This window comes from Eurosta solidaginis, chromosome 1 (genome assembly GCF_040869045.1).
Source record: "Eurosta solidaginis isolate ZX-2024a chromosome 1, ASM4086904v1, whole genome shotgun sequence".
NCBI lineage: Eukaryota > Metazoa > Arthropoda > Insecta > Diptera > Tephritidae > Eurosta > Eurosta solidaginis.
This window is the reverse complement of record NC_090319.1, coordinates 63,021,019-63,048,545: the sequence shown is the minus strand read 5'-3', so window position 1 is coordinate 63,048,545 and position 27,527 is coordinate 63,021,019. Positions and strand designations below refer to the sequence as shown.

The following is a 27,527-nucleotide window of genomic DNA, read 5'->3' as shown; positions in this document are numbered from 1 at the left end:
TCAACTGCGCACAAATAGTTGATTCGTAATTGAACGTTTTAGTAGTCAAATGAACAAAAAAAGTTGTTGCGACAGCTCTGTGCGAACAACCTATGTTGCGGCATTTGCAATGCAGATGAGTTTTCACTGAGATCTTTTCATGGCAGAAATACACTCGGAGTGCTTGCCGAACAGTGCTGAGGGGCGACCCCGCTTAGAAAGTTTCCTTCTAATTTAAAAACCTTATTTCTAAAATTTTTATGTTGCTTTGCAGGGGGTGTGAACTCAGGGTCTTCGGTGTGGTAAGCGGAGAACGCTACCATCACACCATGGCGGCCGCCATATACATACGTAAATATGTGCATACATATAGTACACAGCATATATAAGTACAAAGGAGAGAGCGCAGTGAGCGTAAAATTCTCTTTGAAATTTGCTCATGTATTGACTTTTGATCGCTGTTGAAGTGACCAGTGAGATCAGTTGTGTTAACAAAAAATCAGTTAGTTTGATTAGGAATCTGTCAAGTTTACAGAATTTTGTCAACTTAAGAGCGACAATTTCTCTTCTGCTGAAATGACTAAACTAATTTGTTCGCTTGACAAAGAACTCGGTCGAATTAACCGTAATTCGATCAATTTCACCGAATATCCGTTAAGTCAAGAACAACAGAACCGATTTGTTGATTTTACTAGCACCATTTATTTCAGTGTATAGTAACTATATCTCATACTATCACAAACCGGCCAGCCAAATTTTGTATTAGCACTAGGACGTTTTTTTTTTACTACAACCCCTTTTATTATTAACTTAAGTAATTGTCGTCAGCATGTGCTTGCATAAATTTGCAATATGACAAATTACCATTAACTCCCACAAGCTAACAAATTGATTAACTCCCACAAGCAATTAACACCTTCACCTGCGCCAGCAGCATTCGCGCATGCGCTCAATCAATATTTGAACATTGAACTTGATATCAAACGACTGGTAAATTAACAATTTACATGCAAACACGTGCATCGTAATTATAAATATACATAGTTATGAATCAACGATTTTGATATGCTAGTAAAAAAAATCACGAAAATGTTAAAATTGTTGTGCAAATATAACAAAAAAATACTTTTTCGGCGACAAGAAAAATGTCACACGTTTGCGCTAAATTGCGCATAGCAATAAAACTTGAATTTTAGCAAATAGTTTAGCAAAACTCAAAACCAGTCTAGAATATTGCCTAATGGCGCGCACAAAATCCATGTAAATGAATAAAAAAAAAAACGAAATAAATATTGGGTGTATTACAACGCCTCAAATCGCCGACTGGTGAGCTTAAGCTGATAAATTTCGGTGGTGACTTAAAAAAATGGTAAATGATATAAATGTGGCAGCAGGGAAAATGTAAAGATTAACGTCGCACCAACGATAATTGGCAATATTTTGACTGCCGCTAGTTGAACAAGCTCATAAATACAGAATATGTAAGGACTAGTTTTTACGAGGGTTGTGAAATTGATTTGGGAAGAGTAAAGAAGATAAAAATCAGTCAGAAGCTTTAACAACAAACGGCAGAACAAACTTATTGCAAATTGTATTAAGACATAAGCTTCCAGAAGAAGCTTTTATTAAAAGTAGGCGTGGTCATCAACCGATTTTGCTAATTATTACATGAAAATAATTATTAGTAGTAAAAGCTTACCGCCTCTTAAGCTTTAAAATAAAAGCTTGCAAAATATTCTAATTTTTTTCTTTCATAGGTGGGCGCTGTCACGCCCTTTTTCCAGAATTTCACAAATGTTTATTTTAACACATAAGGCCGAATATGACACAGTTCAACAGTTTATAACCCTACTAAACGAGGTTTCAGACGGCGATTTCTTTAATTTGATGCTGGAGAAAATTATACTAGCTGCAGAACTTAACCCCACTGGAACAATATTCTATAAAAACGTGCAATTATTGGCATATGCTGATGATATTGATATCATCGGCCTAAATACCTGCGCTGTTAGTTCTGCTTACTCCAAACTGGAAAAAGTAGCGGTAAAGATGGGTTTGATGGTGAATGAGGACAAAACGAAGTACCTGCTGTCATCGAGCAAAGAGTCAGCGCATACGCGCCTTGGCAACCACGCTACTGTTTGCAGCCATAATTTCGATATAGCAAACGACTTCGTTTATTTGGGAACCAGCAACAACATCAGCACTGAAATCCAGCGAAGAATCAATCTTGCCAATAAATGCTACTTTGGACTAGGTAGGCAATTGAAAAGCAAAGTCGGGCGAATGCAAACTATACTCTACAAGTCACTTATTTTACCCATCCTGTTATATGGTGCAGAAGCATGGACTATGACATCAGCAGATGAAGCGGCTTTGGGAGTGTTCGAGAGAAAAGTTCTTCGAAATATTTATGGACCTCTACGCGTTGGCGATGGCGAGTACCGAAGAAGATTTAATGATGAGCTGTACGAGCTATACGCAGACATTAACATAGTCCAGCGAATTAAAGCGCAGCGGCTGCGCTGGCTAGGCCATGTTATGCGAATGAAAGATGATGCTCCGGCCAAGAACGTATTTCTATCGGAACCCGCCTATGGAATCAGAGGTAGAGGGCGGCCCCCACTCAGTTGGAAGGACCAGGTGGAAAACGATTTAAACTCCCTTGGTGTGACCAATTGGCGCCGGTTGGCGGAGCGAAGGAGCGACTGGCGCGCCTTGTTGGACGGCCATAACCGTTTAGACGGTCAGGCGCCAATTAAGTAAGTAAGTAATCACTACCCGATGTTTATTGGACTGTGTTGCCACGCGTGAAAAATCAAAATTAATGTTAATAATATAATAAAACTGGTAGGAGTATATATCCTTTTGATAGCTAATAAAACCAGTTTCAAAACTAGTTTCCCGAAGTTACTCCATGGAGTAATCGATTGGAGTAGATTCGAGAGTAATTCCATGTGGGTACTGCATGGATTACTCTGATGTAATGCCCAGTCCTAGGACATTGCAATGTTAACTGGACCATATTTTTTGAATGAATTGTGGTTAATTTTGGAGCACTCGCTTGGTCCATAGGGAGTACTCCATACATGCATACATGGAGTAATCGCGATTTTTGCAGAGAACGTTTCTTTTCATCCTGAGAATTTTTATTTAAGCTGTTTAACTCTACGTGGTAATGAGTATTTGCTTTAAAACCGAAGGTTGCGCCACTGGCGCTGAAACTTTTTCTTCGAAATACTCTGACGCAGTGTCGGTAATCCTTCTAAACTTCAAAGAACATCGAATAATGAAATTCGAATACAAAATCTTTAAAAAAAATTTTGAAATTTTGTTTGCCGTAAAAAACTTTCAGCTTATGAAAAAGTATTTAGCTTTATGAAAAATACAGTTTTGCATTACAAAAAGTGTCTGGCTGGAAAAAGCCACTATGGAAAGTGTCTGGCAATGAGGCTAGTGGCTTCCTACATCGTGACGAAGACCATATATGAAAATCAGTCTTTATAAAATGACGAAAGAGAGGTATATTTTTCTGCAAAATTTTTGCACGATATCTGTTAAAGCCACTATGACTCAAGTTTTATAATAGACCAACGATCCTACTTCAGTTGGAAGTATGCACTGGCGAAATTTCAACTTTTATAAAATGACGAAGGTCTGGCAGTCACGGGCTCTTAGACTATAACACATTGCGTTGATACCGGTCATAGTTTAGATAGAAACTGTTTGTTTTTAATTTATATTTTTAGCTCTATTTTATTTATTGAAAAATTCGACGGTGACCGAGGCATGAATGCTGTTGTTGTAGCATACATGAATCGGTATTTAGACTATGGCCCAAGCCTTAACAGAAACTTAACGCAACTTGTAATCGTTCTACAACCAAATATGAAACTGGAATTGAAACCACAATCGAAATTTGATTTGGGATATAAGCCGCTCTTGAGCTTTAACATTGTTTAAAAACTGAAACGAAGATAGAATAGAAATTATAAGCAACCCCTAAATTACTTCTGGGCCATGGCTCAAACCTGAGCTACACTTTTAAGGAATTAAGGAGAAAAAGTTAAGGGATTTAGAGTAGTTTTGTTCGTAGGCAGTGGCTGCAATTACGCAAACTCAATGCATTACATTGCATCTGCACTTATGTATGAAGACATGCAAAATTGTGGTATAATCCACACCTGCTCAAAAATTGGACAAGCAGCATAAAAATCGTTAGAGTGTGTATGTCAACAATAAAGGTAGTTTACCCATCCGATCACAGCTTTCAGACCTAGAAGTAGCAAGTAAAAGATGGGCTGAAGAAACCTTCTAGTATTTACCAAAAGTACGAAGCTATTGTAAAACATAGGTCCTGGTTTTAGATAGCGTTTTTCAGTTTGATCGTTGAGCAAACTTCTGTTGATACTATGGACTCATTCAGTCTGTGTGAGGTCTTCACGGAGCGGTAAGTTGAACCTAACCTACCCAAGGCTTATTTCTTTTCCATAAACCCTCGTATGAATCGGCTGTTTCTATATTCCTTCTCTAATATTGGCCAATTTACCGTAATGGCGCACATGGCGTACCTCCTTATATTACCACAACAAGCTAGCGCAACACAATGACAACGGAAGTCGAAGTGTGGCATGCAACAAGCTGTGTCCAGCAAAAATTAATAGCTAAAATCTTATGGGTATATGCATGTACGATTTCGTCCCAGCAGTGAAATGTACTAATTACAAAGTACATGACGGTTGGTATAAATCACAAGTGTGCCATCTGTACATATTACGAGAGGCACTTGTGCGGTTTCCATCAGAGTCTACTAACATTAACATTATTAATCAACGCTTAAGCGATTTGGTCTGTTTCGCGATAGCTGATGCCAATTGGGAGTACAAAGAGAGAGCAATTATTCCTTTACCTGACTCTGCCAACTCAGTGGAAGTCTTTCCCTTCCTCTGCTTCCGTATATCGTCGGAATCACGGCCAGTATCAAAAATCTTCCTTAGAAATTTTCTATCGAGCACTCCAAGGGCTATCTTATCTTCTCTCGACATAAACATCAAAATAGGTATGATGAGCAACTTCTAGAGTCTGCCTTTTAATCTTCGAAAGAGGGATTTACTTAACTTCGCCAATGGCTTCTCAACTGGAAGCGCAAGAGGCACGTATAACATCCAAGATTGAAGCACAAGAGGTACGTATATCCGAAATGTCGGCACAAATTTCAGCACAGTTATCGTCGCAGATCACTGCGCAACTAGAAGAGCAAGAATAAAAAATTTCATCGAAGGTGGAGGCACAGGAAGCAAAGGTGTTAACGCAGCTGGAGGCTTTTAGTGAGCGACAAGACTAAATGGCAGCCAAGATACAGTCCAATCACTTCAACGTCTACACTGAAGGTAAAATGCCCAACGTTTGATGGTTTTGTTCCTTTCTAGGTATTTTAGCTTTGAGAGGACGTCAACAGCAAACAATTGGAATTCGGACGGCAAAGTTCCTGCATTGTTCGAGATATTGATGGGACTCTTTAAAGATCACTCCAGAGGGAGGAGGAATCAATTATGAAGCATTGATGGTCTCAGTGGAATGGTGTTACGGAAGTGAGCATAGCAACCAACATCACTGTAAAAAAATCTTGTTATGAACTAGTATCTTTACAGAGTAGTTTGACGTTTCACAACAGAAATTTATTTATCTTTTATCGTTTGAATATGTTGGTGTAAGATTTGGGGGCCGGTTGTGCCATGTCAGCTAATCACGTGAAAAGTTTGCTTTGCAACTTAGTAAAAAAAAAACAAGGAAAACTGAAAAAAACCTCTACATAAACACAGGAAAATGCAATAAAAATTATAACATTTGAAGTTGGCAACTTGCTCTTGGTACGTCCCGCCACGTTTTACCAAAATATACGAGTTAAATGTGGCATGTGGACAGGTGGGCACATTTTTCGTGGTGATTTTTCTTGTCATTTGTTGTTAAAATTTTCATTTGTTTGCATTTTTTACATACATATCTACATTTTTATTATTTATTGTTGCATTTTTGGCCTGTCATATCGAGAAGGCGTGTTTTTTTTTTTTTTTTTTTTGAAATAGTCAAAGTTGTTGAAAAGCGAAATTTCGTGAAAAGTTTGGAATTAGTTTGATTGACCGTTTTAAACGCAATATGTTGGAGTTTTAAAAAATAATGAAAAATCAGCAAACATAATTAATAGGAAAATAATATTTTGCAATGTCATAAATAAATCATTGTATGTAGGAAAATGTGCCACTCATTTGCTGTCTCCTTAGTAGCGCCCAAATTCGTTAACAGGCTGATGGGGCTTTGGAGTTTTCTTGCTGAAATGGCTGCTAAACGGTGTAGCATTGCTGATGACTTCATTTACGGAAACCGTTAGGCTGTTTTCAAGCTGCGATTATGTTTGGTTTAATACAACTTGTCTTACATTCCTTTTTTTCGCTTGTCATTCTTTCTTCGCCGCCTCTTTTTTTTTTATAACTTTCGGCATCAAAATACTTAATTAACATTTTAATCACTTCGTTTCAATAGTTTTTTTTTTCAAGTAAATTATGACTGTGTCTTCGAAATTCAAAAAACAAAAAAACAACAACAAAAGACAACGAAAGTCATCTTTAGACTTTTCGTCACGTTGTTTTGCTTCAAGCACCATTATTTCTCTTTCGCTTCTTAATCTTTCTCTTTTAGTTCATATTTAATAGAGTATTGTTTAACTTCCCAATAAGGCTTTTGATTGGCACACGATTTATTTTGGGCATTGGTAATTTATTGTGAGGCGTTGCCAACTTTGATACTTAACGTGTATAGATTATAATGCTGGGTGTCTTTATGACCCACTTTGTCAAATAGTTTGATGTCTTCATTCAATTTTTTTGTACCCATTGATAAGAAGTATCCAGTTGGCAAATATTCCTACACCTGTGATTTGTAAGTAAGTGAGTTGTCACAGCGACTAAAGATCACAGGAAATCTCTGCGAGAGCTTCAACGAAATCGCCATAAACCTTAAAGCTTATAATATTCTCGTCTAACATGCGAGCATAAGAAGTGACTAATACCCATCATCCCGTTGCACAGCGGCATTTTTGCTTGGTTTAGACGCGAAAAAGTAAACATTTTCAAGTAATTTTTATACTCAGTTGAGCAGAGCTCACAGAGTATATTAGTTTCGATTGGACAACGGTTGGTTGTACAGGTATAGAGGAATCGAGATAGATATAGACTTCCATATATCAAAATCATCAGTATCGAAAAAAAATTTGATTGAGCCATGTCCGTCCGTCCGTCCGTCCGTCCGTCTGTCCGTTAACACGATAACTTGAGTAAATTTTGAGGTATCTTGATGAAATTTGGTATGTAGATTCCTGGGCACTCATCTCAGATCGCTATTTAAAATGAACGATATCGGACTATAACCACGCCTACTTTTTCGATATCGAAAATTTCGAAAAACGGAAAAAATGCGATAATTCATTGCCAAAGGCGGTTAAAGCGATGAAACTTGGTGGCTGGGTTGACGTTATGACGCAGAATAGAAAATTAGTAAGATTTTGGACAATGGGCGTGGCACCGCCCACTTTTACAAGAAGGTAATTTAAAAGTTTTGCAAGCTGTAATTTGGCAGTCGTTGAAGATATCATGATGACATTTGTCAGGAACGTTACTTCTATTACTATATATGCGCTAAATAAAAATTAGCAAAATTGGATGAAGAACACGCCCACTTTTTAAAAAAAAATTTTTTTAATTCAAATTTTAACAAAAAATTTAATATCTTTACTGTATATAAGAAAATTAAGTCAAAATTCAACTCCAGTAATGATATGATGCAACAAAATAGAAAAATAAAATAAAATTTCAAAATGGGCATGGCTCCGCCCATTTTCATTTAGTTTGTCTAGAATACTTTTAATGCCATAAGTCGAACAAAAATTTACCAATCCTTCTCAAATTCTCTTGGTAGGGGCATAGATTCTATGACGGTAACTGTTCCCTGTGAAAATGGGCGAAATCGGTGGAAGCCACGCCCAGTTTTTATACACAGTCCACCGTCTATCCTTCCGCTCGGCCGTTAACACAATAACTTGAGCAAAAACCGATATATCTTTACTAAATTTAGCCCACGTACTTATCTGAGCTCACTTTATCTTGGTATAAAAAATGCCCGAAATCCGACCATAACCACGCCCACTTTATCGATATCGAAAATTACGAAAAATGAAAAAAATGCCATAATTCTATACCAAATACGAAAAAAGGGATGGAACATGGTAACTGGATTGGTTTATTGACGCAAAATATAACTTTGGAAAAAACTTTGTAAAATGGGTGTGACACCTACCATATTAAGTAGAAGAAAATGAAAAAGTTCTACAAGGCGAAATCAACAGCCTTGGAATCTTGGCAGGAATACTGTTAGTGGTATTGCATATATAAATAAATTAGCAGTACCCGACAGATGATTTTATGCATCACCTGGTCCACATTTTGGTCGATATCGCGAGAACGCCTTCACATATACATCTAAGGGCCACTCGCTTTTAAAACCTTCATTAATACCTTTAATTTGATATCCATATCGTACAAACACATTCTAGAGTCACCCCTGGTCCACCCTAATGGCGATATCTCGAACAGGCGTCCACCTATAGACCTAATGCCCACTCCCTCTTAAAATGCTCAGTAACACCTTTCGTTTGATACCCATATCGTACAAACATTCTAGAGTCACCCCTGGCCCACCCTAATGGCGATATATCGAAAAGGCGTCCACCTATAGACCTAATGCCCACTCCCTCTTAAAATGCTCAGTAACACCTTTCGTTTGATACCCATATCGTACAAACATTCTAGAGTCACCCTTGGTCCACCTTTATGGCGATATCTCGAAAAGGCGTCCACCTATAGAACTAAGGATTACTCCCTTTTAAAATACTCATTACCACCTTTCATTTGATACCCATATCGTACAAATACATTCTAGAGTCACCCTGTCCCACCCTAATGGCGATATCTCGAAAAGGCGTCCACCTATAGACCTAATGCCCACTCCCTCTTAAAATGCTCAGTAACACCTTTCGTTTGATACCCATATCGTACAAACATTCTAGAGTCACCCCTGGCTCACCCTAATGGCGATATCTCGAAAAGGCGTCCACCTATAGACCTAATGTCCACTCCCTCTTAAAATGCTCCGTAACACCTTTCGTTTGATACCCATATCGTACAAACATTCTAGAGTCACCCCTGGCCCACCCTAATGGCGATATCTCGAAAAAGCGTCCACCTATAGACCTAATGCCCACTCCCTCTTAAAATGCTCAGTAACACCTTTCGTTTGATACCCATATCGTACAAACATTCTAGAGTCACCCCTGGTCCACCCTAATGGCGATATCTCGAAAAGGCGTCCACCTATAGACCTAATGCCCACTCCCTCTTAAAATGCTCAGTAACACCTTTCGCTTGATACCCATATCGTACAAACATTCTAGAGTCACCCTTGGTCCACCTTTATGGCGATATCTCGAAAAGGCGTCCACCTATAGAACTAAGGATTACTCCCTTTTAAAATACTCATTACCACCTTTCATTTGATACCCATATCGTACAAACACATTCTAGAGTCACCCTGGCCCACCCTAATGGCGATATCTCGAAAAGGCGTCCACCTATAGACCTAATGCCCACTCCCTCTTAAAATGCTCAGCAACACCTTTCGTTTGATACCCATATCGTACAAACATTCTAGAGTCACCCTTGGTCCACCTTTATGGCGATATCTCGAAAAGGCGTCCACCTATAGAACTAAGGATTACTCCCTTTTAAAATACTCATTACCACCTTTTATTTGATACCCATATCGTACAAACACATTCTAGAGTCACCCCTGGCCCACCCTAATGGCGATATCTCGAAAAGGCGTCCACCTATAGACCTAATGCCCACTCCGTCTTAAAATGCTCAGTAACACCTTTCGTTTGATACCCATATCGTACAAACATTCTAGAGTCACCCCTGGCCCACCCTAATGGCGATATCTCGAAAAGGCGTCCACCTATAGACCTAATGCCCACTCCCTCTTAAAATGCTCTGTAACACCTTTCGTTTGATACCCATATCGTACAAACACATTCTAGAGTCACCCCTGGCCCACCCTAATGACGATATCTCGAAAAGGCGTCCACCTATAGACCTCATGCCCACTCCCTCTTAAAATTCTCAGTAACACCTTTCGTTTGATACCCATATCGTACAAACATTCTAGAGTCACCCTTGGTCCACCTTTATGGCGATATCTCGAAAAGGCGTCCACCTATAGAACTAAGGATTACTCCCTTTTAAAATACTCATTACCATCTTTCGTTTGATACCCATATCATACAAACACATTCTAGAGTCACCCCTGGCCCACCCTAATGGCGACATTTCGAAAAGGCGTCCACCTATATACCTAATGCCCACTCCCTCTTAAAATGCTCAGTAACACTTTTCGTTTGATACCCATATCGTACAAACATTCTAGAGTCACCCCTAGCCCACCCTAATGGCGATATCTCGAAAAGGCGTCCACCTATAGACCTAATGCCCACTCCCTCTTAAAATACTCAGTAACACCTTTCATTTGATTCCCATATCGTACAAACACATTCTAGAGACACCCCTGGTCCACCTTTATGGCGATATCTCGAAACGGCGTCCACCTATGGAACTAAGGATCACTCCTTTTCAAAATACTCATTAACAGCTTTCACAATGTATGTATGTATACATGAAATTTTCTACTGAAAACATGAGGCAAAAAAATGACCAAGAAAAAAAAAATACAGTTTCTTAAAAAAAGTCGTGTAATGATGTTTGTCTAATATTTTTCAATTTATAATTTTCTTTTATAAGTTTTTCTTGTATGCGATAAACTTGAATTTTATCCTGCTCTGTAATTCTTGGAGAACCAGGGCTATCCAGGAAATTCAGCAATGTGCTTGATGCCTCTATCGCTTCTTTTAAAGTGGTTTATGAATCGTCTTCATCAGTGTCTTCCAATTCATTGTCTCGCCCAGGTTCATCTGAGTTACCGTTTGCCATGCTTATAATTTCTTCATCTGGCAAAACAGCAAATTGGGAGGCATTTTCATCACATTTCAGCCATGTGTCTATATCCTCTGTGGTAAAGTCATCCGTAATATTGATCATTTGTACGATATTCACGTGCGTATTCGATATGTCCATACCTATAACAAAAATTAATGAATTCTGCATAAAAATATTTTATAAAATTATAAAAATATGCCTACGCACCTTCATTATCTGGGAATAACAAATTATTCCAAGCGTTCTTCAAAACTTCAGAAGTAACAGCGTCCCAAGCATTATCAATGGACCACAGGGCTTTCTTTATATTAAATTTTTTCTTAAAATCTTCTCTATTATTTGACGAGACTAGGTTTTTGCACTATAGTTTTACGATAATGGCATTTAAAACTCCATATTACACCCTGATCCATCGGTTGGATCAAGGACGTACAATTCGGTGGCAAATATTTTACAATAACGTTTTTAGCCCTAAAATCGTGAACGTCTGGATGTGCCGGGCAGTTGTCCAATAACAGAAGGATTTTGCTATCATCCGTACGATTTTCTTAAGATGCTCTTTTACCTCTGGCACAAAGTTTTTGGTAAACCATTCTAAAAATATTATTTGCGTTACCCATGCTTTTGAATTGGCCTTAAAATGCCAAATCTACTTTTGGTTCTTCAGCTGTCTTTAAATTTTTTCGGTTACGAAATCCAACCACCGAATCACTCTCTGCACAAAACTTTAAAAGCTTGTCTTTGCTTTTTAAAATGTCATAAACAGTCTGCATCCCAACTTTGTTTTTTCGAGCTATCATTTTAACACTGACATTATTTTTCAAATGCTCGTTAATTATTTTTACTTTATCTTCAATATTTAAAACGTTTCTTTTTCTTTTTACCACTGGTAATGGTCCCATACTAAATATCTTTAGATCTAACCACCCGCACTTCTCAAATTTTAAAATTAAACTACAATAATAACTTGTAAATGCTTCTGGCTCATCGCCAAACAAGGGAATTCCCCGTTTACATGTTTATTATACATACATATGTACATATTAACCTACAGTGACGTGCTATTAACACATACACAATTTTCGCTGCCATCACGGATAATAGAGGTAATCACGGTTAATCAAAGTAAACAATTTGAAAACACTGCAAAGAAAAAACAATAGACTGATCTTTGGCCATCACGGTTAATCGGGGTTACCGGTTTACCGGATCACGGATAATCGAGGCCCAACTGTAATTAGGTTGGCAATGCTGCCTTTAATAAACCTATTTTTTTACAACAGCGACATCTGCCTATCACAACTCTTGTGTACAAAAATATCACGACCTCTGATTCTCAAGTCTCCCAATGATCCAGAGCATTCCCGTGAGAATTGAGCGTGATACGGAAACTCAATGGATGATGGCTAATATTCACTTTCAAGGTTTCAAAAAAAGTCCTACTCGAAGCAATCGGTCTAATATCTTAAACTGCCGTATTAATTACGGAAAAGGTCTGCCCATATCTGCCTTACCATTCGGTCAGTTTTTTTTCGATTAAAAACCAACGCAATCTCCCTGACTGACTCACCGTGACAGCATCTGTGTCTCATTCGGTCTTATTAGTGAGCATAATTGTGAGATAGCTACATCTGAATTTAAGTTCCCTGCAAAGCTAATAACACCAGCCTCTCCAAGCTATTTGAAACCTAATGAAATTTCAGACAAAGTCACTCCCTATCATGCGACTTCTTTAACCTGAAAGACTCTGTCTATCTGGTCAAACCGAGAATAACTTTTGCCAACAAGTGCAACTTTGGAACATAAACCACGCTCTACAGGTCCCTCGTCAAACCTGTCCTGATGTATGGTTCGGAATCATGGGCGGTGCCTTAGAGTGTTCAGAAGATTTATGGTCCTGCCCGTGCTGTAGTTGGCATGTACCGAAAGAGGTAATATGATGATAAGCTTTACGCAGAAATGAAGATAGTGCAGCGAAAGCAAGCCCAAAGAGCTCGCTGGCTAGGTCGGTCATGTTATGCAAATGACGTTTTTGGAAGCGGAGGAAGGGTAGGCCCTCGCTAAGTTGGGGTAGTCCATTTGAGGAAAGCTTGATCTCTCTTGGTGATCTCAATTATCACAAAACCGAGATAGCTGGCGTCGCTTGCTACCCAACGACAAAAATCATGGTTCGTGAGTGAATTCGGCTTATCACTTGAAATATAACAATGAGAATAAGTGTTTCTTTCATAGTTTGAGCATGCCTTTACATTGGTTACAAGATCGTCTTTATCATTCCTACAGAAATAAGCGCCGATTTTGAAACGTTCCTTCATGCATTTAACTTTCTTGAGGAACTTTCGAGCAATATTCCTCAGCCAGAAAATCAAGCTTCTCGCACATATGACATTCGGTCTAACGTTTATTCCTTCTAATTAGGAGTATTACTTGTCACTCAATATCACGATAGCCCTAAGGCAGCGTCCTTTGTTTCCGACCAAGCCTGGGTGTGGTGGAGCATTTTTTGTGAGGTTGATACCATCACACCAACACCGAGGCCGGTGTGGACTCACAGAGTCAACGCATGACACCAACGCTGCACAAGAGTGAGTTGGTGGCGTTGTTTTTTATTATTAATTCAAATATTTATGTGTGAGATTCGAGTTTGGTGTTATAGGCTTCACTGGTGACACTGAATTGAAAACGGTAATGCTGATGATTAAGTTGTGCATAGATGTCGCTAGCTTCCTAAAGCTTTTAGAAGTCGTGAGTTGGTACAAGTTTGGTGTTAATGGCGATATATTGTGCCATGGACTCACGAAATTGTCTGTCAACTCCACCCCATGTGTCAACTGAATATCTCAACACTGCACAGAGTTACATATCCTTATTTCCCATGCATCCTTCATCATAACAGTCGTTCGTCCGGCGACTTTACAATGTTTGTAGGAGCTGCACGTAATGAATCAAAAATATGCTCCCCTGCTAGCATACATCTTAGAGGATTACTGCCATAAATAAGGTGCAAAAGTCGTGTAACGAAACTATGAGGTCTTGCAATAGTTCCCTCCACAGATGCTCCACGGCTGCCACAAGTTATTATCCTGCTGGATTATTGGAATCACATAGAATGCGCGGCGTTATTCACGACTTGATAAATTTCATTTTGCTTTTGTTTTAATCAAAAACACGAAGCTTGATGAATCGTTTCATTACAATATTTCATGCAGTGGCAAATTGGGTCAACCTCCACATCTGAGGAGACGTTATCCGTGCCTTTCCCAAAAAATTTCAACATTAGAATTTTAAGTGTTTGGGAAGAGTAATGAAGTTGCGCCGGAGACTCTGATATTATTATTGTTGTAGTAGTGATTAAGACATTCCCTGAAGGTTTTGTGAAGTATAAGCTCGGGGTGTATTTTTTTAATGAATATTGAAATGATCACCCGCAATTATTTGTAATGCCGCTTTGAATAGCATCACAAGCAATTAGCAGCATCAATACCCCACATTATTATTGCGCCTACTACATACGGCCTAACTTTAAAAGCGATCAGCAAGCGAATAAGAATGCACAGACAAAATGCAAGTAATCTCATGGGATCATTCCATTCACGCGAAAGTCGCCTAAGTGCGAATGAGCAAACTTCTCAAAATGTTTGTAACGACTTATACTTAAGTAGAAACAGTTTCCCTTTGATAGATCTTTGAAGGTGCGAGCTACGATAAGGGAAGTATTTACCGAAAACACTTTGCTTGAACGTAATTCTCATATCTTGCACAGGCCCGTCACTTTTGATCGGTAGGTGATATCAATCGCGCACTACCTTTTTGCGTGTCCGGAAATTGGGAGTTAAGGAACTCAGTTCCCGCCCCTTCCGTCTCCCAGAAACATGTGCGAGGTGACCTGCGTAGCCGCGCCACCATATTTTTTACCTGGGCATTATCGTCTTCACAAACCGTCAGTTGCTTAGAAATCGATTCACCAATCCGTCGCCGTTTGCTTGGGAGTCGATCGATCGATTCGTCAACAACGATCCACTGGCGTCTACAAATCTAGCCATCCGGAATCTACGATTCGTCGCCTATCGATTCAACAAGCTTGGGAATCGATTCACCAATTCGTCATCACCGGCCCGCCAATCCTTGTCACCGATTCATCATCTGCGAATCGCCGGGTATCGATTACACCAACCACAGAGGTTGATAAGCGCAATACAAAGCTTTATATCTTCAAAGCTTCCTCAACCCAATTCTCAACCTCACCAACCCGAGGGGTATCCTGTTACAAATATGAGTGTATCAAACACATATTTAGCAGGCGAGACTCTGGCGACACAATGTTGCTCACGGAGCTAGGGGGTTCGGAGCGCGGGATGGCCTAGAAAGTTTAATGTGATCATATTAATCGTTCCCGAGATGGTCGGGCTAGTACCATAATGGTGCTTTCTTACAAGATCTATGTCCGCCAAAGGACCACCAAATCGATAACGCTCCCCAGAACCTTCGGGGAGTGTCTTTATCGTTAACACAACCACAACACAATCTATCGAAAGATACCGGCTACACCAGATACAGTAAGGTGTCCGGCAACCGATACCCACTCCGCTACCTGCCCACCAACAGCCAGACGCTGTAAATCTATCCTAAGCCTGTCACCCCTTCCATTAATTCGCGGTTGGTCACATTGCCCTTCAATATTACAACTAGATATTATTCACCGCCACGGTGTGCATGTGTGTGTAAGTACATCTGAGCCATATAACACTAACAAAGTAAGGTTATTCATTTAGAAGGGAAAATACGTGCCTTTTCTACTCTGGATTGACTGAGTGCTACCCCAGACCGACGGTTTGAAAGCAAACCGGTTTTGGCGTTGGGCCATCTTCAGTGTAATATTTCGTTATTAGAGCAACAAGAGTAATTAATTTTTTCACATGATGTAATTTCAAATATTGCATTCATGCACAGCTGGCGCGGTATTTACCGTGTGGATTTGGGTGTATGAAGAAACCTCACATAACCGCGGACATCTAGTACAAATGTATATAAAATTCAGTTTCTTTGCACAATTTCTATAAGTACGAAGTTTTTTTTCGCGCTAAATGCATTTATCATTTAGTTAATTTGAAATCTGACAACAATATCAAGCTTAAGCATTTTCATAGCGCCACTTTGCGACTTGATAAGGAATAAATTCTTATTTTTTCATGTTTTTCACTGCCACGGTTACCGTCGCCACAAGGTAGCCAAACTGGAAACAAACTAAATACAATGTAGTGCGCCACGATAAATCATGATTTTCATTTTGCTACGAGCTACAATTTTGTGGAAATCAAATGAGCGAAACATTATTTCGTGTAGGCGTTGATATGCTAAACATGTAAACGCAAAAAAATATTTAATGCCCAGATTTTTATTGTGTGCATTTGATATTCTACAGCTGTCTAAATTCATATTTTAATTAAGTCGGCAATTTACAACCTTTTTTATACTCAGAGTGCTTTGCACACAGAGTATATTAACTTTGAATGGATAACGGTTTGTTGTATAGGTATAAAGGAATCGCTATATATGTATATAGACTTCCATATATCAGAATCATCAGTATCGAAAAAAAATTTGATTGAGCCATGTCCGTCCGTCCGTCCGTCCGTCTGTCCGTCTGTCCGTTAACACGATAGCTTGAGTAAATATTAAGATATCTTCACCAAATTTGGTACATGAGCTTATTTGGACCCAGAATAGATTGGTATTGAAAATGAGCGAAATCGGATGATAACCACGCTCACTTTTTACATATATAACATTTTGGAAAACACAAAAAACCTGATTATTTACTAAATAATACACCTAGAATGTTGAAATTTGACGTGTGGACTGATATTGAGACTCTTGATAAAAATTTGAAAACAATTTCTTAAATGGGCGTGGCACCGCCCACTTGTGATTAAATCAATTTTCAAATATTATTAATCATAAATCAAAAATCGTTAAAACTATCGCAACAAAATTCGGCAGAGAGGTTGCCTTTACTATAGGGAATGCTTTGAAAAAAATTAACGAAATCGGTTAAGGACCACGCCCACTTTTATATAAAAGATTTTTAAAAGGGTCGTGGATGAATAAAATAAGCTATATCTTTGCAAAAAAAAGCTTAATATCAATGGTATTTCATTTCCCAAGTGGATTTATAACAGTAAATAGGAAAAATTTCAAATTTTAAGAAATGGGCGTGGCACCGCTCCTTTTATGACTAAGCATTTTCTATGTTTCGGGAGCCATAACTCGAAGAAAAATTAACGGATTCTAATGAAATTGGGCGGCCACCGTGGTGTGATGGTAGCGTGCTCCGCCTACCAACCGAAGATACCGGGCTCACGCCCCGGGTAAAGCAACATCAAAAAATTTTAGAAATAAGATTTTTCAATTACAAGAAAATTTTTCTAAGCGGGGTCACCCCTCGGAAAGCACTCCGAGTGTATTTCTGCCATGAAATGCTCTCAGTGAAAATTCATATGCCTTACAGATGCAGATCGGAGTCGGCATAAAACAAGTAGGTCCCGCCAATTAAAGGGGAGCACGACGCAAATTGGAAGAGAAGCTCGTACTAAAATCTCTTCGCAGGTAATGGCGTCTTCCATTTATTTATTTAAGGAAATTGTGTACACATATTTTCCTTATAGCAGAAAATATTTCTAGTAAAAATGGACGGGATCGGTTAAAGACCACGGGAACTTAGATATAAAACAAGTTTAAAAGGGTGGTAGACTAGAAAAATAAGCTATAACTTAGCAAAAAATTGTTTTGAAACAATGATATTTCACTTATCAAGTTTTATTGTAAGAGGCAATGGGAGACATTTTTCTTTTAAACGGGCGATGCCACGTGTTATGTAGAAAAGTAATTTAACTGAAATGAAATGAAGCTCACACTTAGTATATAATGTTCGGTTACATCCGAACTTAGACACCTTTACTTGTTTTTTTATAAAAACTGCTTAGTAGAACTAATGATTTCGTATGACTATATCCATCTATTTCTGTGCATATTGTAATTTGAATTTACTGGTAGTGAGAGTCTGTTCGGCTAACTTCAAATAATAATGATGTCACAAATTTTAGTAAACAACACTTTTTTATATGTCTATATGTATATCTAACTACCCAACTAGCGACAATTATTGAAGACTCTCGGCAATGGTTAAATAACTCGCTACAAAACGGGTCGTGCTTAATAGCGGAAACATGCACATCTGTTAGTCATAGTGTATAACCTATAGCTGAATCGGTTGCGATGAATCGTGGACACTTCAGGGCGTTGGGGAGAAAGTTCTAGAGTTAGTGCAGCTCCAATGCGAATAATGCCCAATATAGGCGGCCCAGGCGGGCTACCCGTCAGCTATTATCCAACGTAACCAGCATCGGTATGGCACGGATCTAAAATGGTCCACCAAAACGATATATTGTCATCCTACCTTATTACTGCTATACGAATATAATGTGCTTATCGGACGGTGTCCGACGACGCAATAAATGTTTTGTTCAGGAGAATCCCAATAGATCTACATTAGTTAGGTGGGAAGAATCGAGAAAAGGGCGCGGGACCTTCATGCTAGTTCGGAATAAAGCGGAATGGTATGAGCGAAAACACGGTGAACTAAATTACTCACAAGTAGATAAAGTTATGCACTTGACAGTCCATATAAACTTTAAGCGCATATGTATAAAGATGTAAAAATAAAGACAGCTAATGCAAGGCATTCAATTTATATTATAAAAATTTCGAATCAATCGATTGACTTACCAATCAATATGTAACATTGCAATGGTTTTAATATAATTTGATCTAAGTTTCAGATCCTATTACTTTATATATTAATTTTTTTGCTTCAACAACATACACTTCTAGGATTTGTATTATAAACTCAGATTAATTTTAAATCCCTCTATCATTATCCCTCTTTATATATAAATGTATATCATGTATATATGTCCTTATCATTATTTCAATCTACACATACATACATACATCTAACTCTGTTTCTATCTATATTTTTATCTTTATCTCTATCTGTATCTCAGTCTCAATCTCCATTTCTATTTTGATTTCTATATATTTATATTTCTTTATCGCTATCCATATCGTTATCCTTTTTGTCCCAAAATTTGGTAACTGAGGATAGGGGAGGTCGTCACTGATTTGGGAGAAAGTGGTAGAGGGATACTATATCTCCTTTGTAGTTCCGAATTCGATTCAGTTAGGCCGAAAAAGGAATGAATGGCTTACATTCGAATGAGTCGGCCAAACCCGTTCAGCCCACAAAGCGCAATTAATCGTGAAGACGATGCCATGAAATGTTTTCTGATGTCGCCAAAAAAAAACATACATAGTGATGCGGCAATGTTCCCCAGTTTATGTTAAATAGTTACTCAGAAACCTGTCATCCTAACAGACAACTGATTGATGAGTCCCCGCTTCCGACGGATAAGAGAAGTTTTATCCACAAGCACGAATACCTAAAACTTGCGGTAGGGGAAAACATACCTCCCAGGGAGATGCGCGTCACTCTGGCACAACTACACGATCTCACTATTGTAATAAGTCAAGCTCTTATCCGGAATCAACTCCGGCATACACAATATAATATGTGCCCATATTACACCAACCATCACTTGAATTGCAAGGTGGGGCCAGCGCTTTTAACACGCATGACTCTCTGGTCTGAACCCTGGAATTCCCGTCAAGGATATCGATGACAATTTGTGAGCGATCACACTTATTGAATGGGGAGAAGCACTGCTACAAAAGAAGAAAGCGATAATCATGATGCGTATATTGCTTAAATCCTTTTTGCCCATCCAGATCCTCAATTTAGGCAACATATTCACAACCGGATAACATATTCGGAGTACAAACAAAGTTAAAAAGGGGCTTCTTAACGCCACAAACGTGGCACCTCCAATTTTGTTGGGCAAGTAAAATCAAACATTGAAATTCTGCAAAAGTGCTGTCTCCATTTGGGATCGTCTCTAGGCAGCGGCTTTGGAAAAAATGTATTTCATTTACCATATGACATTCGGAATCTGCGTAAAAGCTTTAGGTTCCAACCATCAAATTTGTTGGATAATGTTGAAAGTGCACATTGTAAATTGTTTGGCAGTTAAGCAAGCAGCAACAACTCAGAAACCATTTTAAACTCAGAAACCCAAAGTGTATGAACGAAGATTTTAAAAGCATTCATAAAATCGAAAATGGTACATTCATGAAAGCAAGCCTTGGGTTCCAACCAAACCAAAAATTCCTCCCTTAAATCTAAAAGGTGGAACTACTATATGTTTTGATGGTCAATGCCGCTGTGCTCTAACGTAACATATCGTCACATCGCAAACCAAGCAAGCCGAATCTATACAAGGTGATAGCAAAGTGAATTCAAGCCAAATCGCCGTACAGCAGAATATCAGATTAGGCGAATTCATTACAGGTGGTGGTGTTATCCCAACAGCTGATTGCTAATTTTTGATAATTTCCCATACAGCGCCTTGTACTACAACATGTCAGTTAATCGAAATCAATGAAAATTTTCTTTTGACTTGACATTCTTCCGCACGGCGAATTGGTTGAATTCCATTTGCCAACACCTAGAATAGATTCGCCTTTATATCAGACCAATGGAAAAGTTGCGCTGATTTTGTTTTCCTGACATCCTGCTGTACTAAATTTTGCCCAGAAAAATCGAAAGAACAATTAATCAGCTAATGGTATAACACATCCCTGTAATTTGCCCTTAGCTGCATGTTAAAAGCTCCGCTACCCTTTGCTCACGAGAAGCGGATAATTCCTAAAAAAATTTAAATTTTTAAATTAAATTTAAAAATAAAATAAAATGAAGACTGAATCAACATGTAAGGCCCCGGCGAGATTCGAACTCACGATCTCCTGTTTACTAGACAGGCGCTTTAACCAACTAAGCCACGGCGCCATATGTACAGATTGTTGCCAAATGACTATAGAGAGTGGGCGCTATCGCAAGCAAAGAATAAACTATACCAACAGATGCATTGAAACGCACAAGCGAAAAAATAAACGAGTTCGTTGCGAGTATCTCTACTAAACGAAGGCAAATCTTTTCATGAATGGTTTTTCTTGTTGTTATTCTTTGATGTCGTTAAGGCAGTTCACTAGCCTGACAAACGCACCGCTACCGACAGCGAATACGCAATGCTATTGTTGTTGCAATTTTCTTTCCTATAAATTCTTTGATGGGGTGGCCTTGCTATTGGTGATTAAAATGCCGGTAGGAAATATGTTTGTGGGTAGGTATGAAAAAATTACGAAATATTAGTTCGATAGTGAAATTACGTAAGATTTCAGTAGTGATTGTGCAGGCAAATTATCTGTGAGTACGTATTGTAAATTAATTAGATTATGTTCCTAGTGGTTTGTTTGAATAGCTCCTACAAATCTAGGGACAAATCTTTGTCAAGCCTTGGATACGTTCATAAAACAGAAGGAGTAATTCTATACCTTTTCTAAGAAACATTTTCAATATCTTTTGTTCTAAAAATTACACCTAATATGGTTGCCACGAAGTACAGGTATAACTCAATAAATGAATTACAAGAAATGCGAATTTGTTGAGAGCATTTTAATTCTCAATTAGAGGCACTGTTGAGAAACTACGCTCATGATTTGAGAAGCAAGTTATTTCTCAACTTAAGCTCTGATGAGACGCAAACCTGAATGATCCGTACATAGTTCAACTTTACGCAAGAGAAATAAGCGGGAGCCAGAAACACACCATATACACTTTTTCAACCTTGTGAATTTTTAAAAAAGTATAAAATTGTGCATTATAATTGGTCCATATTCTGTTTTCGAAACATTTTAACATATGTGTAGCACCACTTGGGAAACGCTTCAACTTATTCTGCATCTCAGCGATCTAAAACTTTGAACAAAGATCTTTCTCTCTCTTTTTTATAGGTTATAACAGCCGTATTTTTTTTACACGCGTATACATTTACGCAGTCGAACCAGATAAGGATTCTCACTGCTTGATAGGTACTCACGCCGCTAGGATGGGCGTCGTATCGCACGATTATTGCCGCAGCTGCAGATGTATTGAGGAGGAGGAATGCGTGCAGCACCTGCTGTGCCACTGTCCGGCACTGAGCAAAAGGAGGTTGGCCGCTTTCGGTCAACCATTTTTAACTGATCTCTTGGAGGTCTCCAGGCTCGATATTAGAGCGCTAGTTAAATTTATTAATTCCACAAATTGGTTTGAACCAGCTGATAGAGCAAGGGTTGCTTAAACCGTTTCTAGGGCATCACAATGGGCCCATTGGTGGCCTTAGTGTTGAGCGGGGAAGTAGGTTTCTTGGCCCGGTTCTTTTAACCTAACCTAACGTTTACGTTTGCGCGTAAAAAAACGCTTATCCTCGCTTAGATAATGCTTAGGAGACCCAGCTAGGGGCAGTGGCTAAATAACTAGCTACAGCACAGGGTGTACCGAAAAGCGGAGACACAACCCTCTGATGGCCATAGTGTATAACATATATCTGAATCAGTTGCGATGAATTGTGGACACGCACCATTTTAAGACGTTAGAATTAGTGTAGAGGTGAAACATAGACACATATTTCAGTTACATCTGAGTATAATGCGTATTGAAATTTAGTAGTACTAATTTTGTGCGCAGCAAGTTCAGAGGTGTATTTAAAGTTTGACGCTTAGCAGTCCATATAAAGTTTAAGCGTAAACGTCTATAGATATAAAACAACACATAAACACAGCTAATATTTAGGATAAAAGAGTTTTCTAGATAAGAGAAGAATCGAGATATCTATAAAGTCCATTTACAAAATGTAGAATTTTGCGACCGCTATTTGAGTAACTTCCCGTAGAGCTAGATTCTTGAAACTAAAAACATGTTGAAAATGCGAGACGAGGGAAACAAATTTTCGCTAGGGGGTCCAGGGATCGTGAAAATTCAAAGAGTAATCCGAGCTTGGAAATTTTGCTTTTGAGTTTTATGGAACTTCCCGATAACCCAGAGACCTGAAAATAGTTTTTCAGATGGGACAACGATCGAGATATGTAAAGTATTAAAAAGTTTATTTAAAATTCTGCAATTTTGCGATCGATTTTTAAGTAGCTAATCGTTGAGCTAGAATTATGAAACCTTCCACATTGTTCGGGTCTCCTTGACAATGCAACAAAAATAAAAAAAAGAAGATAAACAGTTTTTAAGCATTTCCTTTATACAAATGGACCATAGGAAACCTAAAATGCCTCTTTAAACAAAAACATAATTTTGTTGAACTTTGATACTCAAATTTTAACATAACCACAGTAAAAACTCCATTTTTATATTTTTGTTCCTCATAAAGATTCAAGTTTCTATATCCAAGCGTCACAAAAGCCGGTAGTGGGTTAAATATAAAGGAAACTCCAAAAGAAGCCGGCATAAAATACAGTAAACAAACTTGTACTTACTTCAGCACGGATTTCTAAAATACAGGATGATTAATGAATAAAAGGATCTCTCCTTCTTTCCTTCTTTTCTAATGTTTGTATACAATGTACGAGTATGTAGAACATCTTTGTATAACAAACAATTGAAAAACAAAAAAAAGTGTCTGGCTTTTAGGGGAATGTCAGATTTAAGGCAAGATACCCAGCAAAAACTGGCATAAGCGATTGTAAGCAATAAGGAATACTGGTTCCACTCCTCATAGATAAACTTGTGACTATGTTGTAATAACGCCTCATGCAAGCTTTATTTTATTTGGCTCAAAAGCTTTATAATACGGTTGTTTTACTCTTTCTAGCATGCCGACCTAATAAAACCGCACTGCGTTTTTTTTAGCGCACGCAAACAACCGGCGTTTTTTGCCCCAACCGAAATAAGTATGCGTTGCGATAATGTAAAACATGTATGCAAACGTCAAATCTAAATGTTACGCAGAACAAAAATTGGAAATCGAGTTAGGTTTTCACGCAGCAAATTCAATTTCGGTTGCTCTCATACAAGTTGTATGTGCATGAGACATTTTTGACAGAAAATGACTTGCGTGCGTTTATATTAGGTTGGCATGTAATGCATGCCTTATTTAATATGGACTATAATCCTTTGCATAACGTTATGTTTAAGATTAACCTTTACACCTGATGACATGATACAGTACAGTCGGAAAGTATTAGAACAAGATGAACAAATTTGTTTTTGTCAGTTTGTCGAATCATTTATTAAAATATTATTCACATAATCAATAGTTTTGTATATTCAACGTAGTTCTATGATCCGAAAACATTTTTTATGAATTTTACTAAAAGTTCCATCAAAATTTATAAGAAAACAGTGAGTATGTTATTTTAAGCGATTTTCTTGAAAACGGCCACCTTTTGCTTTGATGGCTGCAGCGAAAAATTTCGGCATTCTTTCGATGAGCTTTTGAAGTGTTTGATGTGGAATATTATTACACGCTTCGTTCACTCCATTGTATCAAGGTCACCTGCGACTTTTTTCGTTCTAAATAAGAAGTACAAAGTTTTGATGTATATTTCGGATCGTTATCTTGTTGGTAAATGAATCCACGACAAATCAAATTAATGCCAGACGGTATTGCAAGGCGTTGGAGTATACTGTGATACTGCTCTTTTTTCGTAATTCCTCCAATTTTTTTAGTTGACCAACGCCAGTGTAGCTGAAACAGCCCCAAACAATCACTGAGCCACCGCCATGATTCACAGTTGGCGCAATCTGCTTTGAATCCTTCATTGACGTTTCTATATTCAAGTGTCACAAAAGCCAGTAGTGGGTTAAATATAAAGGAAACTCCAAAAGAAGCCGGCATAAAATACAGTAAATAAACTTGCAACTACTTCAACACGGATTTCTAAAATACAGGATGATTAATGAATAAAAGGATCTATCCTTCTTTCCTCCTTTTCTAATGTTCGAATTTTATTTCGTCTGACCATAAAACTGATTTCCACTGATCAATCGTTCAGTCAATATGTTCTTGAGTGAACTTCAGTCTTTTCTGTTTAGTTACTGGCCGTATAAGTGGCTTTCTGACAGCAATGCGTCCATTCATACCTTTTTCTTTAAGCCGGTCTTTGACTGTCGTAAGCGATATTGGTGAATCCAAGTTGTCATTGATTTCAGCACGAATTTCTGATGCAGATTTCTGTCGATTGGCCTTACTTTTTGTATATATTTTGTTGTCAATTCTTTGATTTGTCTTACTTGGTCTACAGATCGTGTTCTGTTAGTATTTTGCCCAGTTACCCGATATATTCTAATGGCCGTATGAACTGAACTCAGAGATGTTTTTGAAAGTTTGGCTATTTCTCGATAGTTTTTCCCTGTTTTTTTGCAAAAATAATGACTTGGGCTCGTATTTCGTGGAATATTTCCTTTCGCATGACCATTTTCAATCTGGAAAAATACAATTCTGAGGCTAAACTGACAACAACATCTTTTTTATCTTGTTCTAATATTTTTCGACTGTACTGTAAGTACAGAAAAGTTTTGAGTATTATAAGGAATATGCCATACAATTAATATTACTTATAAAATTAAGACCTGATGCCATGAGCCGTTTGGCCATACATAAGGTTCACATTTTTTGCTGGGTATTTACGTGCTTTCATATTATACAAAGATATTAAACTGACGCAACTTTAGGACGTTTCACGGTTATTAGCATAACTGCTTATATTTGTGATGTTTTGTTGTAACAAAAGTTTATTCCATAGGGAATGGCGATAAATTATAATATTTAGGCCAAATTTTGCAAAAACAAAATCTTTTATGATTGAAGCTATATATTTTATTAGATGGCAGATTTGGCTAAGTCGAAATCCTTTCATTTTTATGTACCTACCCCTCCAATTCAAAGTAAATAAGTAAACTGGCTCACAAATTTCGGTTTATCTGCACTGAAGTCAATAAACTTTTTCGCTTTGAATAAATTGCGGAAAAACGAAAGTTTTCTTATCTATTAGCCGTTTCAAGGGATTAAGTGGCTTTTCTCACAAACCGGATATTTTTTAAACATGCGTCTTTATCCAGATCAACTAAACAATTTTTTATCAGAGTAACATGACATTTTTACTTTGCAGTCGGCTTAACAAGCAAATACCACGGGTAGACGAGGGTGTTGCTGTTGTGAGCAGTTCTTTACAGAATACTAATCCGGTACACTTTAGGTATTAGCTCCACTGTCCGCGGGAATGATTTTATTTAACCACTTCGGAACCTCGCGTTTTAAATATTTGTATTTAGTTGAAATTGACACTTGAGCACGGGAAGCTTTGTATTGCGGCTACTAACACCTTGAATCCTATGAAATGATTTAGGTAAGGGAATATGACTGAGATCATTTTTATTCAACGTAGTTTTACTCTAGAACTTTTTCTTCAGTTAAAGTTCAGGGGATCAGAAGTGATTCTAGGGGATTAGGCTAGGTGGCAGCTGCCAAGTTAATTGACTCCCATTAGCTAGTGCTCTGTTAACATTTCAATAATCATGGCTATATTAGCAACGGGACAGAAAGACTTCGACAAATGGCAACAGTTGATGTCAGCCCTACGTTTGCCTAGCTTGCTGTAAGCCTACCTGTACAGAAGCAGAGTGGAAGTAGCCAGCGAAATACTAAGTAACGTTCACTTCGCCAGTGCTTTCCCGGACCAAGAAATCGGCCTGACAGTTGCCAGGGATATCCTTATTCCCATACCATCGCAAGTGAAGTCAAGCAGTCTCTCACAGCCCACGAAGACAAGGTGAAAGAGCTTAGCGCTTTGTTAATCGCCAGATTGTCTATCTATCTATCTGCCGCATCCTCCGGAGAGATTTATTGGCAGAGCGGGAGCTACATACAGGTTTTATGCCGACTCCGAACGGCATCTTAAGAATTTTCACAAAGAATGTTTGCCAAATTACTGCCGAGGGGCGAACCCGCTTGGAAACTTTTTCTAATTGAAAAAGCGTTTTTCTAAATTTTCGATGTTGCTTACCAATGCCTTGAAACCAGGACTTTGGGTGTGGTAGGTGGGGTACGCTACCACCACACCACGACGGCCTCGCGCAGCCTAAATAAAAAGATCAACCAGACTTCCCCCCATATTAATTCCTTCCCTAAGACAATATCTGTGGTGAATGTGGTAACAGAAGCGGAAGCCGGCACTCAGTAGTATGTTTTGTCAGGGATGAAGTCGAACTCGGTCGGAATGCAAACAAGATTATAACGCGCACCACGAATCTGTATTGCCGCCCGGGCTACCACCATTTTGACCAAGATGTAAACCGGGTACAGACTCATCATTGTGTTCAGTGCCAGTGTAGGTATTGTAGGAATGGCCTCGATTATTACAACAATCGCCAATCGTTGCAGTGCTTCCAATCATTTTCGAAGAAGCGTCTAGTGCTCTCCAGACGAGAACGCAATATAAGAGAATCGG

The 27,527-nt window shown here is 38.4% G+C and overlaps 1 protein-coding gene and 1 non-coding gene across 4 annotated transcripts in view; both read right to left on the bottom strand.

The window, feature by feature from the left end:
• The window catches only part of bnl (branchless), a 484,540-nt gene that overhangs the window by 55,382 nt on the left and 401,631 nt on the right, over positions 1-27,527 (bottom strand). The gene's annotated exons all lie outside the window — the stretch shown is intronic.
• Positions 20,966-21,039, bottom strand: TRNAT-AGU (transfer RNA threonine (anticodon AGU)). The gene has a single exon. It is a non-coding gene; the product is annotated as a tRNA-Thr (tRNA).